Source organism: Panthera uncia, chromosome E1 (assembly GCF_023721935.1).
Source record: "Panthera uncia isolate 11264 chromosome E1, Puncia_PCG_1.0, whole genome shotgun sequence".
NCBI lineage: Eukaryota > Metazoa > Chordata > Mammalia > Carnivora > Felidae > Panthera > Panthera uncia.
Window position 1 is genome coordinate 37797216 of NC_064814.1, and position 22223 is coordinate 37819438.

Genomic DNA, 22223 nt, shown 5'->3' on the forward strand with positions numbered 1-22223 from the left:
GCCAAGTCCTAGCTCTGATTTCTGACTTAACCTCTCTTCCTGGACCATGAGGGTTGACCTCTGTATTTTTAGAAGATGTCATGGTGCTACCCTATGGCTCAAGAGGGAGGGAGAATCACATACTTGAATGATGGAGGTCTGCAAGGTGTCAAGCAGAATCTGCCTTGAATCTTTTCCACACCCTGATAATCTCCTCTCTGCGGAAGCTTTCAGGTTCTACTTCCTTAGGTACCCATTAGGCCTGAACACAGACTGCTAGCGTCTATGCGAGCACCTCCCAACGGGTCGTCACTTTTTCTCTGTGGTCACGATAGTTGGCCCACCAGGTTAGCTTAGATGGAGATTATGAACAGGCATTGAGGATGTGATGCCGACCAGAGTCGGAAATCACTTTGCAAACTGTCCCCAGCTTAAGCACTTTATTCAAAAACTGTGTCCAAGGTCCACAGATGTCACATTTCAGATATCTTTCTCTGTAACTCAGCCAATACATCCTGCTCAGTCAGTATACCTACTATGGGACCAGCATGTACCTAAATGGCACTTAATCCTGTTCATTGGATTTTATTATTGCCATTGGAAAAATTTGGAGGTTGAGTCCCAGAGAGATTCAGTAATTTTTTTTTAATTTTTTTTAACGTTTATTTATTTTTGAGACAGAGACAGAGCATGAACGGGGGAGGGTCAGAGAGAGAGGGAGACACAGAATCTGAAACAGGCTCCAGGCTCTGAGAGGTCAGCACAGAGCCCGACGCGGGGCTCGAACTCACGGAGTGTGAGATCGTGACCTGAGCCGAAGTCGGCCGCTCAACCGACTGAGCCACCCAGGCGCCCCGAGATTCAGTAATTTTACCTGAGGTCAAACAGATGGTTTAGTCGTGTTGGGCTTCAGGCCTAGGCTAGTCTTAACTTTAAAGCCCTGCTTTTTCTACTTTTGAAGCCTCCCTCTGTCCTCACATCATTCTGCTAAATGGTTTCCCAGCTTCTGCTTGAAGACCTACTATGTCTGGCATGTCCCTACCTCCCCAGGAGGCCTGTGAATGACTGGCTGAGGTCAGTGTTTTGTTTAGGCCCATTAACAAGCGGTTAGTCTTCCCTCTTTCTCGTTCCTTTCCTCCCTTCTCCTCTCACTTGACTTCCAGTACTTCTGCTAACCAAGATAGAGGGCTCCCTTGACTTTACTCAGGAAAGGGCTGGCTCAGTGCTCCAGCTGGAGGATGTCCCTACATCCTCATGAAGAAGCTGTAGGCTGGGGGCTACTTTTTCCTTTCCTGAGCTAACCAGTCAGTTCCCAATTAAAGAAAAAAAGAACCTAGGTTTTTTAGCATTTGCCAATTTCTGTGATGCAAATGTGCCTATCATGGCTGATCTCTAGCTAGCGAGGTGATGCCCCCGAAAGCTGAGTTGGGCAGATAGGAACATAATCAGCTCCCCTAAACCATTAGGGACACAGCCTCAGTACATCAGTTTCCCTTTCGTTTGGCTCCGGGTGGTACCACTGGAGCTGAGCCGATGGATTTGTGGTTTATTGTTTTTGTTTCCTCCCCTTAAAACAGTTCACCTGCTTGCTATAAAGTAATAAAGTTCTTCCTGCCGGGCCGGACTTCCCACATCTGGATTGTGGAAGACGGCAACCACCTGAGACCCACCAGGCGTAGAGTCAACCCACACATTTCCAACATGACACCAGGCCTGGGGGTGTGGGCACATATATACAGAGAGACACAGCTTTTACCCTTGAAAAGCTGCAGGTTCATGGTCAAAAAGTAGATATAAACATTCTCATGCTGAAACACCATGAGAATAATGCCAGAGCCCAGACAGAGGTCTCAGTACTGAGTCAGAATGCTTTAAGGACTTTCAAAAATGGTCCCACCCCCTCATCTTACAGAAAAAAGCTAAACCACATAGAGGGTTAGTGGCTTGCTTAAGGTCACAAAACTATTTAGTGGCAGAGCTGGGATTGGAATCCATCCTTTGTGACGTCTACCAGCCTGTATTCTTGCTACAGAAGAGTCATTGGCAGCTACTATAGGTTCTCAAACAAGGGAGAGACGGGCATCTCTTGTCCTGTTGAGGCGACCAACTCAGCCTGGCTTTCCTGGGACTTTCCTGGTGTTAGCGCTGAACGTCCTCCTATATCTCAGGAAACCCTTCCATCCAGGCAAACTCAGTTGGTCCCTTTTCCCCTCCCTGCCTCTCTTCTTGTTCTCTTCCATCCCCCTTTCTTCCTTCTATCACACGTTCATTTGGCACCTGTCCACAGAGATCTTGGAGTCAAAGAAGGGACTAATTGGAAAACCTGGGGAACAGGATAGAGGAGTCCACACTCAGGGCAGAACCTCTGTCCTGCTCACCTGGGCGGGAGTGTGCCTGTAACCTCTAGAAGTGGACGCATTAGTGAAAGAAGAACGTGCATCCATTTCTTGTCTTATTTTAAACACAGAAACAGATTTATTAGATTGTGAAAGCAAAAAGTCTATGTAGAGTTTTAAACAAGTTAAGCAATAGAAAAATATGTAATAGAGAAAGTGGATTGTCCTCAGATAAACCTACCGCCTAGACTAACAAGTGGGCACTTACCCTCAAAGATAATCTCATCTCTCTGTTTGTCTATTGTCTGTCTATCTATCTATCTATCTATCTACATCTATCTTTATATCTATTTATCTAGATATTCCTATATACTATTGCATATTAAATATGCACATTCAGGGACGCCTGGATGGCTCAGCTGGTTGAGTGTCTGACTCGTGATTCCAGCTCAGGTCATGATCCCAGAGCCATGGAATCAAGCCCCGCATCAGGCCCTGAGCTGAGCGTGGAGCCTGCTTAAGATTCTTTCTCGTTCTGTCTCTGCCTGTTTCTCTGCTCACACACACACTCTCTCTCTCTAAAAAAATAAAAAAATAAATGAAATAAATGTGCATATTCTAGTAAAAATGTGACTATCTTAATTATATTACTTTGTAGTCTGGATTTTCATTTAACAACATACCGTGAACAACTTTTACAGTAGTCATTTAGGGATTATCTCCTCCTTCATAATGGCAGCATACCGTTCTGTTGTGTGCACGTACCCTAATTTATTCAATCAATTCTATTCTTAAGGGAATTTAGGTGATTTCCATTCTAAGCAATTATAAGTAGCATTTTGTACATTTGTCCAATGATCTCCTTTGAGTAATGTTTTAGAAATCAATTATTGGGTCAAAATGCATTCATACTTAAAATTGTCAAACAGTATGCCCTCTAAAAAGGCTATTCCAATGTGTGTTCCCACTAATGGCCTCTGAGAATGTTACTTCCCCATATTTCCCAGTTAGGCTTGGGTATTATTGATCTAAATCATTTGCAGATCTGATGAGGAAAAGAAAAGAAAAGAGAAGGGAAGGGAAGGAAGGAAAATAAAGGAAAAAAAGAAAAGAAAAGAAATTTTTAAGGATAATGCCTTTTTAAATGTTTATTATTATTTTTATTTTTTTGAGGGAGAGAGATAGAGTATGAGCGGGGGAGGGGCAGAGAGAGAGGGAAACACAGAATCCGAAGCAGGCTCCAGGCTCTGAGCTGTCAGCACAGAGTCTGAAGCGGAGCTCGAACCCATGAACCGTGAGATCATGACCTGAGCCAAAGTCAGACACTTACCAACTGAGCCACCCAGGTGCCCCAGAAGTGTTTTTTTTTTTAAATCAACTTTTTCTTAAATTTCAGTGAAAAAAAATCTTTTCACCTGTCCATTGAATATTTGTATTTCCTCAATTTCTTTTCTCTGAAGTGTATACTTGCGTATGCCCAGGACTCTGTGTATCCAGTTAACATTACAAAGAAGGTCAGAGAATAGGTGATGTCTGCTCTAGTATTTATTCTACCTGAGAAATATTTATTGGTTTTCTACTATGTACTAGGCGTGGGTGTGCGCAGTGTTAGAAATATTGTGCTAAGTTCCTATTTTGGAAGGTACTGAAAGTCTATACTGAGAGAGACACATGCGTACCTAACCCCAGTGAACAGAGGACATGGCCAGCTGTCGCCATGGCCTGAGGACAGCAGTGGCCTGTCTTCAGCTTCTGGATTAGAATACTGGTGCTGCTGTTGCTTTAATTCTCTTGGCATTGAGGTTCGACATATAGGCTTGCTTCAGAGCTGGGGCTTGATAATAAATAATCTTATCTATAACCAAAGAATTAAAGACATCATATGCTGGGGTTTTTTTGGTGGTTTTGCTGACTTTATCTGGTTTCAAGTTCCTTGGAAACTATGCCAAAGCAGTGATTTGCGTCTCTATCTCCACCCCGAGGCAATCCCCTTTGGCCATTCCCACAGCCTCCCAGAGCTCGGAAGGACACTGCAGAAAATATTGGACATAGTGATCACTGAAGTCCCAGCCAGTCTTCTGATTCTGTGACTCAACGATTCACTTTGAGAAGTGTCATGGGTGATAACCAGCATAATTGTGGTAGATGCAATGCCTGTCCTTGAGACACTGGCAGACTAAAGAGTCTTTGTGAAAATGCCTTGGCAGCTTACGAGGAAGCATTTCAGCTGCTGAGCAAAGTTGGCTCTCCACTTCGTGATGGCCTCTCCACATTTACCTGCATCAGTGGTTCCCAGCCCAGGCCACGCGTTAGAATTACCGGGGGAGCTTTAAAAAAATACGGATACTGAGTCTCCACTCCAAGAGGTTCTGATTCAGTCGGTCTGGCATGAGGCCCAGGCAACAGTGTGTTGTAAGAACTCCCCAGGCGGTTCTAAAGTGCGGCCAGGGCTGGGAACCGCTGGCCTGTGTAGATCACTAGGTGGGATATTCGTGGAGACGAATGACTTAATTACCTAGTGGTTCAGGATTGTTGCCTGTGTTGGTCACAATTTTGGCTCCACGGTCTGTCATCGCCTTAAATCCTTCAAGGGTAGGGGCGCCTGGGTGGCGCAGTCGGTTAAGCGTCCGACTTCAGCCAGGTCACGATCTCGCGGTCTGTGAGTTCGAGCCCCGCGTCAGGCTCTGGGCTGATGGCTCGGAGCCTGGAGCCTGTTTCCGATTCTGTGTCTCCCTCTCTCTCTGCCCCTCCCCCGTTCATGCTCTGTCTCTCTCTGTCTCAAAAATAAATTAAAAAAAAAAAAAGTTGAAAAAAAAATCCTTCAAGGGTAGCGATGGTGACTTCAGACTTGAGATTTTTATCTCTCCAGCCAGGCCTGCACTAGTCACTGTCGTTGTGTGCCTGAGACTGTACTGTAGGCTCGGATTCCCTGAGCTCAAACACCAGTTCTGTGATCTGGCATCTATAGGACGTTGGGAGAAATACTTAACCTTTGCATGCCTCATTTTCCTCACCTGAAGTCCCGGATAACGCTCATACCATCTCAAGGGTACTGGTGGATTGAATACATTTCTTGTAGGCAAAGTGCTTAGGAGTCTCTTGGAGGCAAAGTTTCTCACAGGCAAAGTGGCTGGCCATGGTGAGCCCTCAGGAAACATCATTCTCACCACTTGGGAAAAGGAACTTTTAGACTTCAACCAAGCAGTTCTCTAGAATTCTCAATCTCGATTGCTCTTTTCTTGCTCTTCATCTCAGCTTTTCTTCTCTCCCCCTCTCCGTTGTCTGCCTCTCAGTTGCCTTCCTCCTCTTTCTCAGAAAGCAGTGACAGGGTTGTAGGCAGAACCTTCCCTCCTTCCAGTGGCCTGGTTGTGAAGGGTTGCCCTGCACAGCAAGCAGCCTGTAAGAACGATACCCTGGAGGTCTTTTTTGCTTGGGAAGCAGTATAGGGGATATATATAGGCTTTGGAAACAGATGGAAAAGGGCTTGAATCTTTGTTCAGCCATTTACTGGTGGGCAGGGTCCTCGGTGTTATGGAGTCCCACTTTCCCCTTCTGTGAATATGTGAAATAGGTAACACCTACCTAGCACGTGACTGGAGAAGAATTCATAGGATGTGCCTAGTGTAGTACTTGGCACATGGTAAGTGCTCAGTGAGCATGAGGCCACCACATGGAGTCCACGGAGAACCAACTGGGTCTGCTCTCCTCCCCTCCTGTCTCATCCACCTACATTCCCACAAAGGAGGTAAGGGCATCTTTATTCCCTAAATATGTGGGAGGAACGGTTAACCCATTATTACCATGGGATCCACAGAGTCCATTGGTCTGGGAGGAGAAAGAGGAGAAGGGAGTTTTAAGGACAGGATCCCAAGGCCTACAGCCCGTCTTTGACTTGAGCAGCCAGGGCCATGATTAGCCCCCTGAAGAAGACTTGGAGATAAATCTCACATAGGCAGCTTCTAGAATCTCATAGTCTAGCTAGAAGATGGCATATATAGAACTGACTCACATTCATGGTAAAATATTTTTATAACTTTTCCTTAAGTTTTTTTTTTTTTTTTTTTTTTTTGAGAGAGGCACAGAGCGTGAGCTGGGGAGGGGCAGAGAGAGAGGGAGACACAGACTCTGAAGCAGGCTCCAGGCTCTGAGTCGTCAGCACAGAGCCCAATGCAGGGCTTGAACTCACAAACTGTGAGATCACGACCTGAGCCAAAGATGGAAGCTTAACTGATTGAGCCACCCATAAAAAATTTTTTTTAAAGATGTAAGGTAAATATAGAATTTAAAGTTCAGAAAGATGTAATTTTCAAGTGAGGGAATCTGAGTATTCCTAGACTAGAAGACAGTTGAATTAGGCTTTGGAGAAGAGCAGGGATTTGGCCACACACAGATGGGTAGAGTGTGTGTGTGTGTGTGTGTGTGTGTGTGTGTGTGTGTTCGTCTGTAGGACTATGGACTTTGCTAGAGAGGTCTGTCATGGCTCCTGGAGGAGGTGGTATGGGAGTCAAGCTACCTGGGCATGTGGAGCCGTGGAGAGAATGTTGGGTTTGGAATCAGGCCAACATTGGTTCTATCAGGCATTTTCAAATGACCTTGCCCAGTACATCGTGAGGCTCCCATTTCCAGCCACCACACACTCTCACATTCACACTCTTAGCAGCCATTTAATTGTTGCATCTTGTCAATTCTCATTTCCAAATATCTCCTGAAACTTTACCTTCCTCTCCCTTCCTTTCCTATTGTCAAACACTAAGGCTAATCCTAACACAGTCAGAACCCATCACCCCCTTGTTTTGGAGCCTTGCTTCCCCACCTCTGGTTGCTTCCTGCCTGCAGGTTTGTTTCTCTTGTATCCCTTCCCCTCTCACAGTCTCTGCATCACCACTACGTCTCTCTAAAATACATATCTGATCACATCCTTCTGCTCAAACTCCAGAGATGGCTTGTACTGCAGCCAGAAGAGCAAGTCCAGTCATCAGACAGTCCTTGCCTACATCTACTGCCTCGTTGGGCATCAGCAGCGGCCCACTTTGCCCCATCCCATGTCCAGATATCTTCCACACTGGTTCCTTTGCTTGGAATACCCTTTCTAAACATCTCTGGGGAAATTTTTAAATTAATTTTCGTTCAAGACTGCGTTTAGACTTCCCATCCTCTGAGAAGTCTTCTCTGACTTGATTAACAAAGTAGTATAGCCAACTCTCCCAGGATTGATTCACATGTCTAGGTGAGCCTTTATGAAGGCAATGCCCATGACTTACCTGTCTCTGTACTCAGGTACAAGCATAGGGCCTGGCAAGAACTAAGTGCTCAATAAAAGCTTGGTGGTTCAATGAAGTAATTAATAAATACATATGTAGTTTTATTAATAGCAAGAACACTCACTCACCCATGCCTTCTATCGAGAAGGAAAAAGGAGCCAACTATTACACATTGATTACCTGTCTAATCTTCTCTTTGACATTTTCCTCTAGGGTAGATAAATGATTCATCACTGAATTCAAAAGTTTAAAATCCTTTGGAGTGGGTTTTTCACAAGAATGGGTTGTCCCAAGATATTTAAATTATTCATCAGTGTATTCCAAAATTTGAAATCCTTTACAGTGGGTTTTCATAAGAATGGGTTGTTTAACCTCAAGATGCCAGGGGATCCCAGCTGAGGTTGAGAAACTCAGTGTATTCTGGGATTTTTACAGTGTGAGGAGCAAAGGTCAAAGACGTTCACTGAGGACTTGTAGGATACTGAATCAGTGGCACTTTGGTAGAGGAACTGAAAGAAAAGTAAAAAAAAAAAAAAAGATAGCTCCATATTGGATACGGAAGTGTGTATAATAAAATGGAATTGGCAAGTTTGAAGATTTGATTGACTTTTTATTCAGTGGTTCATGCCTGGCAGCATCCCATCTAGCAAACAGAGGGGCACTCTGAAGAGCTGTCCAAAATGGAAAGGTTTTATGGACTGAAGGGTGAAGAAAAAAGAAGTTTCTAAGAAAAAGTGGTTTGTTTCAGGCAGGGTCACCTTCCCTTGGGGGAAGGTGAGGATCTATAAGGCAGGTGACCTCACTAGTGCTGAACAGGTGAGTCCAGATTGACTGTTTAAGTTACATTCCTGAGGAATCTGAAACTGCAGTGAGGTTAAGTATTAAGTCTTGGGTTGCTGACATGCGGCTTAGCACAAGTGACTCCATTTTGGGTCTCTTTCTTTTATAACAGGGTCAATCTATTAACTGTTTGCATAATATGGGCCCTTGACTTGTACTATTGATCCAGTTGGTGATTCCAGAGCAGCATCTTCACTTTTTAGAATTTGTACCCATAGATTTCTACTTGATCAAGAATAGACAGTATCTGAATTGGTTTTCCTCATGCCATGATTCCATGCCCATGGAACACATTACTTACCAACCACATCACTCCTTCCTTCTGCCAACCATGAGTGTGGTCTTGGAGTCTTTCTTTGCACAGTGTCCCAGGTAGCTGTTACCCATTTACCAGAGTAAATAAATTACCATGAAATAAAATCCACTTTCCATCTCTCTACCAGATCTTGAGGCATTTTTAGGGAGAAGTCTAGATCTGGGCAAGGTGGAAGCTGCATGCAAGGGTAGCAACAAGTCTGACTTTTTCCTGAGCTCCAGCCTCTAAGTGCCTGCATAATGTCTACTCTGGGGTGTCTCGTGCATTGCAAAATGAAACCCTTGGATTGCCCTCTGAATTATTCTTCTTTGCCCACCTTCTCAATTTCAGTAAAAGATCTTAATATGCAACCAGTTTAGTCAAGTTAGAGACCTATTGGTCATCTTTGATGCTTCCATTTCTCTCACCTCCACCTTTATTTCACCCACAACAATTGATTGTATTCATCAATACATATTTCAAATCAGCTCCCATCCAGTCTTACGATAATCCCTTCCCAAGGTAAACCGTCATAATCTCCCTAAGTATTGTAATTGCCTCATAATTGGTTTTCTTGCCACCATACCTGCCCTCTCACTCTAGTCCTAATACTTAAAAAAAGTCTAAATTAATTCCTCTCTTAGGTATTTATCCAAGAGTAGCAAAAGCATATGTCCATGGAAAGAATTGTACCGCATTCATAGCAGATTTATTCACAATGGCCCCAAATTGGAAACAGTCCAAATGTCTATCAACCAGTTAATTGACAAACATATTGTATATTTATACAATAGAATACTAATCAGCCAAAAAAAAAGAGACAAACTACTGATACACACAAATGGATGAATCTCAAAAACATGCTGAGTAAAAGAAGCCAGACACAAGAAAATAATACTGTATGAATCTATGAATATAATCTTTTAGAACAAGCCCCCCCCCCCCCAAATCTAAGATAGAATGTTAAAAACCATCATTGCCTCTTGGGGTGGGGAATTGATGGGGTTTGGGAAGGGGACATGAAGGAACTTTCTGGAAGCTGAAAGTGTTCTGTGATAAGAATGTAGGTTTCGGGGTGCCTGGGTGGCGCAGTCGGTTAAGCGTCCGACTTCAACCAGGTCACGATCTCGCGGTCCGTGAGTTCGAGCCCCGCGTCAGGCTCTGGGCTGATGGCTCGGAGCCTGGAGCCTGTTTCCGATTCTGTGTCTCCCTCTCTCTCTGCCCCTCCCCCGTTCATGCTCTGTCTCTCTCTGTCCCAAAAATAAAAAAATAAATAAATAAATAAAAGGCATGTTGTAAAGAATGTAGGTTTCATGTGTCAAAATCATACAGCTTAATTCATTGTAAATAAATTTTACCTTAAAAAAGAAGGATGTCTCTGTCTCTCTCTGTCCCAAAAATAAATTAAAAAAAAAAAAAAAAGAAGGATACAACTGTAAAATTAACAATAAACAAGTGGGAGAGCAGAGAGTGGGTGGAAGCATAGATGATACAAGAATGGCAAAATGTTGAAAATTGTTGAATCTGGGTGGTGGGTTCATGGGGGTTTATTATACTCTTTTGACTACTTTGTGTATGCTTGAAAGTTTCTGTAATAAAATATTATTTTAAAGTATAAACTGAACCGTATCTCTTTGTGGTTTAAAACCCTTAATGACTTTCTTTTGCACATAGAAAACAAAACCAAAAACCTAAGCGGGATTCCATGATTCATATGGTCCTCTCCCATCTAGCTGCTGGCCACTTGGTCTCTTCTTCCTCTTTCCTCCCGTACTGTTCTCTAGTCCCGCTGGACTACCTGAGAGATACTAAAGCATGCCAACACTTTTCCAAATGCAGGCCTTTGGGATGAATACTTACTTCTCATGAACTTCTCTTCTCCCAGTTTTCACATGATTGTTCCTTTCTCATCCTCAATTCTTGGGGAAGTCCTCCCAGTTGACACATTTTGGTTACTTGTGTGTCTCTTCTCTAGAAGACAGACTCTGAAGATGGGCATAAGGCCTTCCTCAGTTGTCATTTTATACTGAATCCCTAGAACAGTGCCTTATTTCCTGTTTTGTGAGTCTTCACGTGCTGTGCATCTCTTGGAGCCCCAGGGTTCTTTCGCTTTGCTCTGATCAGCACCATGGCCAGCGGCAAGTTTGTAGGTTATGGGACGGAGGATGTGGAGTAGGAGCAAATGTCAGGTAGGACATTATAAGTATTTTGGCATGTTTTGGAGTCTAAAAGTAAATGTGTGCATGTGAAATGTAAGTGGGAGATCTTAGAAAGGTGAGTGCCTGAATGGGGTGTTGCTGGTGTGGGCTTAGCAGCCCATCCTTGTAATGGACATAATCTGGGAAGGTGGGCGTATCCCCATTTCCCCACCCATTGCTTGGAAAGCACACTGTCTTGTGAGCCAGGAAGTTCAAATCTTGTCCAAACTCTGTACTAAACAGGCTTCACGTCTCTGGGCAAGTAACAACCTCTTTGAGCTTTGGTTTCTTCATACTTAAAAGGGGTACTTCATTGATACCAATGTTTCCCAAACAAACAAAATCATACTGTGGGTCATAGATGCCTTGAATGAGAAAAATGGGGAGCAAAGAGGGAAGGAGATGAGGGAAGTGCAAAGTGTTGATGAAGCAAGAGGGTACAGAAGCAATGGAGACCACTTGGAGATCACTTGATCCGTTATCCACTCCTGGCAAACTGGACCAGAGAGAACCCAACATTCTTTACAGAGCTGGTATTCTGTGGAAGGAACATCTGATTTACTATTCTTTTACTCGTGTGCAGGCCCACAGCACGTACAACTCCCAGTGTACAAGGAGGTTTCTCCGAGTCCTTGACTGTTGTCTGTTGTCTCCTGGGTTTGGAAAAATAAAGCTAAACCCTGTGGGGGATGGAGGTTCTGTGGGGACTGAGCCCTTGTCAGAGACTGGTCGAAGATGGCTTTGGGCAGAGTTTTGTAAAGAGAACAGCACATCATCATCCACTTAATCTGTCAAACTTGTCTTTAAGTCATTTGAGTCCCTAGACCTTGAAACGGACTTCATCTGTGTGTGCTTCAGCAGGAAGGCTCTGCAACCAGACAATCTGGGTTTGGATAATTCCAATTTTCCCACCTCTGTGCTGCTCGACCTTGAACTCATTACTTAACTTCTCTATATCTCAATTTTCTTCTTTTGTTTAATATTTCTAAATTAAATAAGACCTGTCACACAGGGTCGTTGGGCAGATGATGTGGCAAAATGCATGTAAAATGTTCAGGGCACAATCTGGCATACAGTATGCACCCAATAAATGTCACCTGTTATTGATACCACTGATAGTGTGGGATGTCGCCCAAATGGCTGTAATCAAGACTTCGGCTCTGCTTATAAGCTGGGAAATCATTTAGTCCTCTTCAAAATGCTGTATTTATATCATCAAGTGTAACACAAACAACAATAAACAACCACCACCCAGCTTTGCACATTTAGAGGCCACATAATGGCATGAGACACCAGCTAAGGCATGGGATGGTATTTCCATTGTCTTCAGCACAGGGAGCTCTTAGAGGGCCTGATTTTTATGAGTGTGTAAAATGCCTTGTGGACACATTAAACTTAATATATGATCATAATAACAATGGAGCTGCCAGCCTGAGACAGAGGCAGCAACCCAGGAGAACAAAATTTGGAAGCATAAAGCATGGGAAGGGAATGCTGTTTTACAGGGGGGACGAGTGGTGGTTGAGACAGGAAGGGGTAGGGAATAAAGTGCCGGGGGTGTGGTGAGCAGTTGGGAACAGCAAACACTGCAGAAGTTTCATCCATCACAGTCTGGGCCTGGTGCATGAGAACCAGATATACATGAGGAATAGACAAGGGAGAGGAAAGTGGAGGGGAAGAAAAGGGAGGAGAGAGGAGGGATAGAAAAGTGAGATTATAGGCAGGGTTATACCTCAGTGTGGGGATGACAGAACAGTTGTGTTGGGTACAGTGATGATGAGGAGATGATAGGCACCTTGTCTGTGTGGTCCTGTTTGCATGATCTACAGTCCAAAGTTTGGATTTAGGACCACAGAAATCACTGCTATTCTCTGAGTAGACTTAGACTTGTCACGGACAGTCTTTTCATAAGTGGGATTTTTGGAGGATCCTGGTGATGGTAAATCCTGGTTACAGGAATAATATCTATAGGAGGAAGGTCTCAAGATTTTGATCTCTGAAATTATAAAACTGAAGATAAGGGATGATGGTAAATGCTGCATATAGAGACAATAGGAGGATTTCAAATGTTCCACTGTCCAGTGGCAATACTATCTGGAAGGATCAGTGGGAGTTTGTCAGCCAAAAGGCTGGGTCAGACATTTTCCCCCTCGTAATGAGGCTTGGCTTTTGCACAGAGTCATTTGCTTCCAAGAACGAATGAATGAATGAATGAATGAATGAGTGAGTGAACAAAGGAAAGAATGAATGAATGAAGGATGGGAACCAAGACATAGCCTGTCAACCATCTCTATTCTCTTAACGCTGAGCAAAGTATATTCATATAACTTGAAGCCAAAAAGTTTTCAGAGTACATGTTATTTAAAGATAATGTAGACATCCAGCCACAGAAGGAATAATCAGCACACACATGCGTGCACACACACACATGTACACACATTCTTTTTTTTTTTTAATGTTTATTTGTTTTTTGGGGGGGAGGGGCAGCCTGACGTGGGTCTTGAATTCATAAACCTGAGATCATGACCTGAGCCGAAGTCAGATGCTCAACTGACTGAGCCACCCAGGTGCCCCCCGTGTACACACATTCTGTTCAGAAAATACTAAGTTTTTAAAAATTTATCTTGAGGATCCCAAACTTGCTATAGATTAAATTTCCTTTCTCTTACCTTTTGGCTTGGAGGGATGCCTTAACACTGAGGGAATTATCTTCCATTTTCCCAATTTATTTATTTAACAAGTATTCACTGAGGTGCTCATTAAGTGCCAAGCTTTGGGTCAGATTCAGAAAAATCCAAAAATTAAGGAGGTATGAACTTTCCTACCCAGTAGGCACCCAGATTGTTAAGGAGAGGAGAGCTGTACAATCTGAAAATCACAGTGTGATTTCACACACATTATCTCCTCCGATACTTACATCGTCAATTCTGTTTTGCCAGTGAGGAAATTGAGGCAGGCAGAGGGAGGTTGTAATTAACCCAAAGAGACACAGCTCTTAAGTGGCAGAGGCAGGACCCATGTAAGTGTTCAGATAACAGATCCTGCACGTTTCCCACTGCTCCACGACTGCTCCAGGCTGCCAAGCTCTGGAACTGGTGCAACATTTGGATTCACTAGAAGGAGATGAGCTAAGGGGATTAGAGAGAAGTCACACGTCTCCAGTTTGCTTGATGCCATGAAGCTCCTCTGAGAAAGGGATTAGTCGTGATGTTGCTAGTATGAAGCAAATTTCTCTCTCCTCTGCTGTTCTCAGGAATTAGACTTTTCTGGATAAACCTACCTACACCCAAGAATTTCAGGAAAGCAATCGCACGGTAGGGAAGCCCAATCTGGGCAGTGTTTCCCCCAATCAGCAGCAGGGAGAGCAGATTTGATTTATGGGAATAAAACACCCACCTGCAAGCCCCAGTCCATCCCATCTCAACCAGTCATCCAGACATCTGCAGGCAGCCCGGCCCTGGAAACAGCAGGAGCTGAGTGAGCTCTTCTGTGTGTGTGTGAAAGATTGTGAATGCCATTTACGAATGCTCCCACCTAGTCTGTGAGTGCCTTGAGATTGGGGAGATAGACTTACACTTACTTCTCTTCTCCTTCTTGACCAAGCAGAGCATAAGTGCTCAAAAAAAGCTCTTTTGTGGGGGCAGCTGGGTGGCTCAGTCAATTAAGCTCCTGACTCTTGATTTCAGCTCAGGTCATGATCTATCTCATCGTTCATGGAATCGAGCCCCACATAGTGCTGTGCACTGCCAGCATGGAGCCTGCTTGGGATTCCCTCTCTTCCTCTCTCTCTGCCTCTCTCTCTCTCTCCCTCTCTCTCTCAAAGTAAATAAACATTTAGGAGGGAGAACGTCTTTTGTATTTCACGGAATAGGCACTAAAAATAGAGATCAGTTTCAGTAGGATTCAAATCTATAAATGGGCAGAAATTCCCCAACCCGGGACCAGTCCTCGTGTCCCTGATCTCTGAGTTTTATGGTGCTTGTATTCAGATGAAGCAGAGGTTCCTGAAGGATCCTGTACAGCCAAGCAGCCTTGTGAGTAACCACATCAGCCCCCACACCCAGGGAAGCTGGCCTTTTTGCCACCTCATCAGTATAAAAGACCCGGCATTTCCACTGCAGCAGCCCCAACTTGTGCATGCATTTGCAGTTGTGAAAAAATAGCTCAGCTCTGCCCTTTCCAGCCTTGGTGACGAGTAATCCGTACCACATAGATGCCTTTACACATTTTCTGGCCGTCATACACTCTTGTCTCATGAGGGCAAAGAAGCCAGGTTACAGTCTCTCCTTTTTTCTGTCTGGGTCTGCTCTTTGCCTTTCGGGGGTCAGGCATATGGAAAGGTCAGAGTGCTCACTTTGGGGATGGGTGTCCAGAGTACGGTCATTACTTCAATATCTTTGCATAGTTGCGATACTTCTACCTTATTCTAGTCTGCCACACACATTTCCCATATGCTGAGGACTTTACGTGCTGGAGCCGCAGATAGCTGGGGCCTTGATTCTGCGATCTCACCAGTCCGGAAGGACAGGCAGATAAACAGGCAATCTGAATGAATGGAAACATGTGCTACTCAAGGTCCAAGATGAACACAGAAGAGGAAGTAATGACCTCCATGGAGCTGGTGTTTTGGAGGTTATCAGCATGGGATTCCTGTAGGAGGCAGCTTCTCTATTGAGTTTTGAAGGATGAGTAGAATAGATCAGATGAATAAAGGCAGGGAGCGGGGCTCCTGGTTGGAAGGAATTGCATGTTTATTGGCATTTTGCTATGAAATATGGCAGTGGGCTGGATGGATGACAGGTTAGAATTATGTGACTGCTGGGTCTGCGTGGGAGGTGGAAAGACCGCGTCACCAAGGTGCTTGTGAGCCCTGTTGGGGGAAAGGGCTGGATCGTGCAGTAGTTGGGGGCCAACCAGAGGTGGGAAGCAGAGATGGACTGTGTGAGGGCAGGGTGGAGGGTACCCTGGAGAACCATGAGGTATGCAGCAGACGCCTGCCCCTGTGGCCAAAACCTTGGGCCATTTAGATCGTCGGTCCATCCAAGGAAGGCTCTGCTACCATTCTGAAGTTTCCGTGTGCCAGGCCTATTGCCTAGGAAAATATTTACTTACCATGGCATTTTCTTAAATAGTTTTCTTCTCTCAGAATATCACAGAACATGATGTGCCCATTAGGAGGGACAATTATGGCCACACTGCCTAGAGTTACGGAAATGGTATTGAATTTTCATGTGCAAACGAAGCTGCCAAGTTCATCGGAAGTGGGCTCCATAAGCGTGTCTACAAAATGGAATGGTGTTCACTCTACTGCTGGCCTAGCATCCGCACTTCAAGATGGTACCAACATGCCGTCTCTTAACTGCAGAGCGTCCTGAAGGAAGTGTGCTTTCACATATAGCAGCCCCACTGTCACCCACAGCCTCCATAAGAATTCTCATGAATGAGCTGAGAAGAACAGGAGCCCTGGTCAAGATTTATGGGGGAAGACATTGAGATAGAGAAGTTAAGTAATATGTCCAAAGTCACTTAGCTATTAAGTGTCAGACATGGGACTCAGACCCAAATCTTCTGATTTCCTATCCCTGTACCAAAAGGTAGAATTTTACAGGTTAAAAAAAGGGGTTATGAGATGATAGGGGGGAGAGAGCGATAGAAATAAATCAGAGGAAGAACAGAATATTTGTTGAGTGTCTAGGATGTGTTCTATTGCATACCGCTGTCTCTTCTTGGAAGCTACTGAGTCCCGTTTCCTCATTTTAACACTGAGGAATCTTAAGCCCAAAGAGGTGATAAAATGTGCTGAGGTCGTACAAGTTGGTAAGTTTTGAGTTTCTTTCTGTGAACCAAACTGTAGAAGGGTGCAGAAAAATAACGTAGCAAGCTCAAGGCAGAGGATGGCAAGAGACCTCAAAATCATGACATTGGGGGACAGCTAAGGGAACAGGGAAGATTTATCTGGGAGGCGAGAGAGCTCAGGATAGATATGTCACTCGGTATGCTGTATGTGGCCCTGAGGAGGATCCGTAAATCAAAGTGTGGACACTCCTGATGGATGGACTTCAGTTCGTTATAAGGAAAGTCTTTCTAGGAGCGAGAGCCATCTAAAACTGGAGTCATTACATTGGCACACAGGGAGCTCCCTGGCTTTGGAAGAGTTCAAAGTCTTTGTAGAGATACTGTGTAAGATTTAAGTATTATTTGAGACTGAAGAGTGGTTCTTTCTAACCTGGAAAATTTCAGATTCTCATCCATCATTCATTGACTCACTAGAATATAAACTCACTCCAAGTGGGGGCCATGCTTTGTTTCTTTCACATCTTTATCTTTAGTTTCTAGAATACTGCCTGGCACATAAGAGCTGTAGACCCAGAGTGGAGGCAGAGATACAAGAGAGAGTGCAGAAGTATGCATAGAGGCTCAGAACAGGCACATCATCACTTCTGCCACATCCTAGTGGCTGCAGCAGGCCAGCAGGCCAGCCTAGATTCAGAGAGAGTGGGACAACAGACTGCCTCTTAGTGGAAAGAGTGACAAAGTCATATTGCAAAAGGCACGGATATAGGCAGAGGCGGGAAGTTGGGGCCATTTTTGTAATCTAGCGATGCAAGTCTTCCTTTAAGGGAAGCTATGGAGGTCTTCTCAGATGCTCACCCATGTGACTAGCCTGGTCTTGACCCTCCAAAAGTAGGTTGTTTAGGGGTTTTGAGGGCCAGGGCTGAAGCCTTACTGATAGGAGTGTGAGAGAAAAGGGACATCAGAGAAAATATTCAAGACACAGGGTGAGGATGAGAGTAGGGGAGGAGGTGACAGAAGATAGTCAATTCTGATTTCTCACTGGTCAGTTCTTCATCTGAAGTTGAGCAACACTGCCCTTGACTTCCTGTTACCCACTTTGATTCTGGACCATTTCTTGGATCTCTCTTTTTCTTATCTCTGTTCCCTTTTTCCCTTCACCTGCAAAGTTCCCAGAGCTGAATGGGTGGGGAGACAACTCAGGATACTGTGTCAGGAATTGTGGAGAGAAAGGTTTAGAATGTGTGAAGAATACAGCAGAGATCAAAGTCAGGGCCGGGCTGTGGAACGTTGAGTCATGGTCAGGATGATTGCGGTTTGGGGGGGGGGGGAGGTTGTTGAGTTAAAATTGCAGAAAGGGGCTCAAGGATGTTGTAAAGTGAGGGTTTATGGTGAAGGTCATGGTGGGTATCTATGGCCTAGAGACCATAAAGTCCATGACAGGAGATACTGGGTCTGTTTGCTTCATTAATGTATACTCTGTTCCTATACAGAGTAGGTGATCATTAAACGTGTTGAATAATAAATGAACACGTGTGCTGAATCCATGGATGTATATATGCATGAATGAGTGATCCTGCTAATGGTCAGGACAGGGAGCTCTATTCAGCTTAGAGTATGGGCTTTAGGGCCTTGCAGACCTCAGCTTAAATATCAGCTCTACCTATTAGGTATAAGATATTGTTTAATATCTCTGGCCTTCAGTTTTCCAATCTGAAAGAATGGGGTTAAGAAGTGTGACCTGAAATGTTCATTATAGGGACCCAGCGTAAGTAAACCATGCAACCCCATGGCTACCATGGAGAGTTCTTGAAAGTTGGTAGCTATTAATATTGGGGGGGAGTGGATTTGAAGCGTGTAAGTGGGTCAGCTGAGAGCAAATCCCAACAGATACAGAGCTCTATAAGGGACACTGACCCCTCACACCTGGAAGAACAGACCTGAGCCTGTGCTACTTTTTTGCAACAAAGACAGCAAAATCACCCATAAAAATGTTATTAACAACACAACAGCTTTTGCTTTTCTAAGCCCCAGATGCTATGTTTCCCATTCAGTAGGACACAAAGCCATTTGTTTCCATGGTTTTCCATCTCTGGTACTTTGAGGGAGGGGTGGGGATAGAGGGGAGAGGAGGGAAGCATGGAAAATAATTGGACATTTATGAGTGAAATGAGTGAAATTTTACTCCCTCCATGTTTGGAACCACGCTGGCTCTGAGCCCCTGTTGGAGGGACATCTGCAGGGACTCAGCCAACCAGCATTGGCTAATTCCTATGACAACACATCCCATGACAGTGAAATGTCTTTGTGACAATAGATTTTCAATGATCTATTTTTCTCAGGTACTATTCAGTGTTCAAGCCAGAACTCCTAACCAGAATCCGAGCCTTGAGCGGCAGGCACCGGTGTTTATAAGGTTATATGCCTGTAGCATTGACCTCTGGCACCTGTTTCAGTTATCTGCCCCCAATGATGTGGCTTGGCAACCATTTATTTACCCATAAATTAGTTTATGAGGCGGGACTCAGCTGGGTAGTTCTTCAGCTCATCTTTCCTACTCACCGCAAATGTCGTGCAGACATTTGGAGGCTCAGCTGGGCCTGGAAATCCAAAGTGGTCCTTCACATGTTTGTCCCCGCAGCTGAGATGGCTAGAACATCTAGGGGTTAGCAAGGCACCCCTGTCTCTCAGTTCGGTCTCCCCAGAAGGGTGATCAGGCCTTTGGAAATGGTGGGTCAGGCTTCAGGAGAGCTGAAGTGGGAACTCTTTGGTCTCCCAGAGCCTAGACCTCAAGCTAGCATGGCAATACTCCCTCCTATTGGCCAAAGTGACTCACAAGGTGGCCCAGACTCAAGGGAAGGAGACATGGATTCCATCTCTTGAAGGGTAGGCAGACTGTTGTGTGGACACAGGGATATAAAGAATTGCCAATGACCTTGCTGGCATAGGAACCACCCCACTCCTCCCCCTTCCTGCCCTCAGTCACCCACTTTGCAGCAGATCACATACAAGAGGAAGGAGGTTGCCCAGAGGTGTGCAGACAGACAGACGTGGTAAGGTTGGAACCCTCACCTCCCAACTCCACACTCGGTGGGTATACAGGGTTGCTGTCATCTTCTTGGGAAAGACTGAAAATCAGTGAATCCATGCTGGGGTTTTAGAAACAATCTTTGGAAGTAGAAAAAAAAAAGATTGGGGGGGTTGCTCAGGTCTCAAATAAGACTAGATCTTGGGACACCTGGGTGGCTCAGTCAGTTAAGCGTCTGACTCTTGATTTTGGCTGAGGTCATGATCTCATGGTTCATGAGTTCGAGCCCTGCATCAGGCTCTGTGCTGACAGTGCGGATCCTACTTGGGACTCTCTCTCTCCCTCTCTCTGTGCCCCTCCCCTGCTTGCATGCGTGCTTCTCTGTCTCTCAAAATAAGAAAAGTAAACTTAAAAAAAAAAAGACTAAGCCCTGGTCTTCTGTTATGAGTGTTAGTGCACCTCAGGCCACTGCTGTAGGACTTGTCTGGTGCCTCGGCATAGTTGAGCAAGGTCATGGGTGCGTTCAGTTCGCTCTGTGCTGGGGCGGGGAGGAAGGATATACTTCAGGAACCTAGCTGGGCGGGGAGTCTGGTTGAGAAGAGGGGCCAATGGATGAGCCTAGCAGTGCCTTCCCGGGGGCTAGGTGGGACTTCAGGCTGTGGCGGTGGCTGCGGCTGGCCCACAGAGGTCTCTGGACCTGGAAGAAAGTGTTAATTGTGCCCCACCAGCACGTGCACACACAAACACCCCCATCTCATTAACAACTGCTTTCTGTCAAAGCACCTCACACACACTGAGAACCTTCCTCTGCTCTTAACTGCCTGCATGCGACTGTGAGCCCCCTGAGGGCAGGGGCAGCAGTTGTGTCCCTCTTTGGACCCTTAGTGTGCATCTCAGAGCAGACATTGAATAAACGAATGAGCACACATGCGAGAAATGGTCTCCCAGAGGCATTTGAACTGGGGGTGGGCCGAAAACTGAGCGGCAGCCCGAGAGGAAAGGCAGGTCTCAGTTGGCAGGACACGTGGTTGAGCAGGACCCATCTGCTTGGAGGTCTCTCCAAGCACTTCTGGACACGTCCCCGGACACCACTCCTTCAACCTGAAATAAATGGATCTGCTAAAGGCCACATTCTCTGGGGACTCCCCAAGTTGGAGAGGGATGTGGAAGCAGGCAGACAAGCTCAGGATCTCCCTCCCTGAGTCTTTTTAGGCTCCCTGCACCTTCTCCCACTCCAAGGAGATGCAGATCAGAGGCATTGGGATTGAGGCTCACCCCTGTCACGGACTCTGTAAGAAACAGGCTTCTTTCTGCCCCCCACCCCCACCCCCCTCACCGCCTCTGAGCCGCAGCCACGTCCTATTTGCAGCCCTGGAGATTAAGGACGGAAATTTGACTTTTTAATTTTATTATTCTTGTTCTTCCTTCCTGCTTCATTAGAACCATGTTATTGGCCTAAAATACTGTATGTAAACGATGCTCTAAGGCCCATCTGGAAGCCTGGATTCTCTGGGGATATAATTATGCTAAGCGACAGTCACAAGGGACAGCACAATTTAGCTTCTACCTGGGCATCCTCTGGCAGCAAATCCCTCAGTTCTTGCGAGGGGACTGGCTGCTATCCCTTCAGGCCTCCTGCTTCTTGGTGTGTGTGTGTGTGTGTGTGTGTGTGTGTGTGTGTGTGTGTGTGAGAGAGAGAGATTGAGAGAGAGAGAGAGAGAGAGAGAGAGAGAGAGATATTCAAAGGTATGGCCCACTTTCATTTTGTATGAGCTGTTGTGATAATTTATTGCATCTCTGCTGTGTTCTCAGCAGGGAGAGTATGCATGCTTTTGGAGTAGTGAAAGGTCACCAATAACCAAAGAGAAAATGCAGCTGCAGGTGAAGGCAAGACTTTGCACTACGCCGCCCTGTGCGGGACTTAACATGGGCTTGACTCATGTTAGCTTTCACAACTAGACTAGGGAGGGAGCCTTGCCTGGAAGGAGGGCATTGGCTCTTGCTTCCAGCACTGTCCAAGTGCACAGGCCTCAAAGGCAGCAAGCCAGGATTCAACCTGCTTCCAGGCTTTGGCCCGTTTGTAAGAAGCCTCTTAACTCCCGGGAGCCTTGGTTTCCCCCTGTGTAAGGAAACTAGTAATACCCTGCTTATCTGCAGACTGCCTGTGAGAAATCATGGTGTTAATGAAGGTCAGAGTGTTTTGTGTTCATTCAAGCAAACATTTGCTGAAGGCCCACTTTATGCCTGGATTAACAGTTCTTATCTTTGCAGGGATCATGACCTTGCAAACTGTAAATTACAAAGCCCCAAACAAAGGCAAGTTGCAAAATGTATACATTTGAATTCATTTTGCACGTGCAGGAATGGGGAAAATTCCTGCTGAGCCAAGGGTGCCCAGAAATACGCCTCTGGCTACACAGCATCAAACCCCCTCTGTACTTGCTGTGGATCACATTATAGCTCCGCCCTCTGTCTCCACCCTTCTTCCCCATC